General features: G+C 45.6%; 1 pseudogene; it reads right to left on the bottom strand.

The window, feature by feature from the left end:
- Positions 1-2113: 2113 nt before the first annotated feature.
- LOC118672929 lies at positions 2114-3311 on the bottom strand (annotated as a pseudogene).
- Positions 3312-3534: the final 223 nt, after the last annotated feature.

Raw genomic sequence — 3534 nt, 5'->3', positions numbered from 1 at the left:
CTGGGATATATTATTTGTTTAAAGGCACTGAGAATTGTGCTCTGACAGCGAATTGAACCTGTGACCTTTCAGTGCACAGGACCACACTAAACCAACTGAGCCATACCTGCCAGGGCTAGGTTTTAGTATATGTTGTATTTAGCATGTCTTGTCTCAGAGATACTAGACTAATACTACCAAATTTTTCTTTTGATTCTGTGTAAACCACTGTTTTCTACTAGTGTACTTGGATCTCTTGATATAGGTGGTATCTTTTGAGCTTCTTCATGGTAAAGGTAGTCTTCTCTTTGTAATAAGTATTTGCTTGACCACATTCCTCATAAAACTTTCAGTTTGTTTGTTTCTATCTATGAGTTCATAGTTCTCTATTTTAGTCAATGAGTTAGTATATCCTTATTTAGGTGTTCAAACTCTTCTCAGATTTTCTCATTGGAATTGCTTCAAACTAAGCTCCTGTGTTCATTCAACATGCCCCTATCTTTATTTCAGCACTTGCTTACTTTCTGGAACACCAAGATGTCCCTGCTTATCTTGTCCTTTCCTGCGCCAGCCCTGGAATCAGCCATTTCTCCAAGGAGCCCTTGAGAATGGGTGCTTGGTGTGCTATTGGAGTGTTGCTCCTCCCAGACCTTCTCAGTGAACGGAGAATACAGGGTGGGGCAAAAGTAGGTTTATAGTTGTTCGTATGGAAAAAGACATGCAGGTTATGATTATTACAATAGCTTTATTAACTCTGTGGTTCATGTACTCACAACTGTAGACCTATTTTTGCCCCCTACCCTGTATGTGTGTATGTATACACATTTTCATAGACAGATATACAAACAATATACACATATATTTGTTCATATTGGAAATCTGGGATGGGTCTTAGGCTACTAAAATCAAGGTGACATCAGGGCTGTGTTCATTCTGGAGGCTCTAGTGGAGAATTCATTCCTTGCCTTTTCAGCTGCTAGAAGCCGACTAGTTTTTTTTTAAACTATAGTCCGGCCCTCCAACGGTCTGAGGGACAGTGAACTGGCCCCCCATTTAAAAAGTTTGAGGACCCCTGTGCTAGACACTGCCCACATTCCTGACCTTATATCCCCAAGTAAAGTAACATTTTCACAGGGTCTGGGGATTGGACACGGACTTCCGGGGCGGGGTGGGGCGAGTAATCTGCCTACAGTTCCTTTAAATCAAAACCTAAAGAAACATTTTCCTTTGCTGAGGAGTTTAAAGTGCTATGAAATTAGCAATGCATACATAAACTAATTTCTGGAATAATCTGCTTTTTAAAAGAATATTTTTTTATTGATTTCAGAGAGGAAGGGAGAAGGAGAGAGAGAAACAGCAATGATGAGAGAGAATCATTGATCGGCTGCCTCCTGCAGGCCCCACACTAGGGATTGAGCCCCGCAACCTGGGCATGTGCCCTTGACCGGAATCAAACCCGGGACCCTTCAGTTCGCAAGCTGACACTCTATCCACTGAGCCAAACCAGCTAGAGTTCTTTTTTTTTTTTTGGTAAGTGAGTTTTTATTAGGAAAGGAAATTGTCAACCAAAACAGCAGCAAATGAAGAGTGAATAAGGAAACTCCCTGTTGTCACAGCAACACAAGACTTCCACCATATGTGACACAGGAGGCATTTCAAGTTGTGACCCGCAGCCCAGAATTATCAAATACTTTCCCATTCAATCTAATACATCCAGGTTCCTGCCAAAAAGGAATGCAATAAGAACATGGAAACTTGTTCACCGGAAGGAACCCCCCAAAGAAGAGTAAGGGAGAGAATGTAGAAATTAAGAAGTTGTGTAAAACCCTCTTTAAATTGTAATTAGCTACATTTTCAGATCTTCACAGTAATACAAAACACAGTCACTTGCAGAACTGGTTCAGATTACTTAAATACCAAATACATGTTTAGTCCTCTCTGTAGGTGTTTGGAAGTTACTTGTGTTTATGTGAAATGAAGCTATTAATACTTCTCTACGCTGAAACCGGTTTGGCTCAGTGGATAGAGCGTCGGCCTGCGGACTGAAGGGTCCCAGGTTCGATTCCGGTCAAGGGCATGTACCTAGGTTGCGGGCATATCCCCAGTAGGAGATGTGCAGGAGGCAGCTGATCGATGTTCCTCTCTCATCGATGTTTCTAACTCTCTATCTCTCTCCCTTCCTCTCTGCAAAAAATCCATAAAATATATTTAAAAAAAAAATACTTCTCTACATTGATAACTGCACACTAGGAAGGCCAAGACAAGCACAACTCAAGGAATGGAGCTTTCCCACAGCTGCAGTGTGCAAAGACTATAAGCCGTTGATGCCATACACATGAATGGGTTTCTTTGCTCTAGGAAACCCAAATGGAGTAAGGGATGGAGATGTGCACAAAGGCTTCTGGAGGGAGGAAGGATGACACTCTGCAGTTCGTTTTTGGCTCCGTCTCCCGCATCTCATTCTTCTCCTGCACTGCCCGGTGTCCATACGCTGAGGTTGTCTCTAAGCAACTGCATGATGGGGGTGCTGTCTTTGCGTGAGTCACTCAGCGTGTGGACATCTGCAACGGCCTCATCAAAAGCCGTTTTGGCCAGTGCGCAGGAAAGCTCGGAGGTACTGAGGAGCTCATAGTGAAATATAGAAAAGTCCCGAGCCAGCCCCAGACGAATCGGGTGTGTGCGCTGCAACTCTTTCTTGCTTATATCAAAAGCCTCTTGGTAAGCTCCTTGGATGTTATCTATCGTCTGTTTTCGATCATCACCACGAGCAACTTCAGCAAGGTACCGGAAGTGATCGCCCTTCATTTTCAGGTAGAAGACCTTACTCTCCGGATTCGATGCGCGGGCTATTAAATGCTTATCCAGCAATTCCAGGGCCGTGGTGCCGATGCCCCGCAGCTCGGACTCCACTTCCTCCCGGTTAGTCCTTGATCACTTGCAGCTTCTTGTCGGAGGCGTCGGTCTTCTGCTCGATGCTGGAGATGACCCTCGAGGCGGACCTGCGGCTCCCGGCCACGTGCCCGTAGGCCACCCAGAGCAGGCTGCGCTCCTGCTCCTCTGCAGCAAGGCGGGGCGGCGCGGTCACAGGATGCACCTGCCACCGGGCGCCCGCTGCCCGCTTTGTCTGTCCCTGCACGCACCCCCCACTTGACTTCTGTCCGGGCCACACCACGCCCCTTGAATTTCCCTCCTGGGTCCATGCTCCCTGCGGAGGCCTCATTTCTTTCTTTAGTGAAATCAGGTAAGTCAGTGAGAAATGTGATGAAGGGAGGAAGTTACATTCAGTGCCAGTCCAAACGACCTTAGCCGGTTTGGCTCAGTGGATAGAGCATCGGACTGAAGGGACCCTGGTTCGATTCCAGTTAAGGTCACATGCCCGGGTTGCAGGCTCAATCCCCAGTAGGGGGGCGTGCAGGAGGCAGCTGACCAATGATTGTCTCTCATCACTGATGTTTCTCTCTGTCTTTCCCATCCTCTCTGAAATCAATAAAGAAATATATTTAAAAAAATATTTTTAAACGTCTAGTCCTCAGTGATTTGTAGGTTTTAAAATTG

This window comes from Myotis myotis, unplaced genomic scaffold, assembly GCF_014108235.1.
Source record: "Myotis myotis isolate mMyoMyo1 unplaced genomic scaffold, mMyoMyo1.p scaffold_m19_p_18, whole genome shotgun sequence".
In the NCBI taxonomy this organism is placed as follows: Eukaryota; Metazoa; Chordata; class Mammalia; order Chiroptera; family Vespertilionidae; genus Myotis; species Myotis myotis.
Note: the sequence above shows the minus strand (reverse complement) of the source record. Positions and strands in the feature narration are given on the sequence as shown.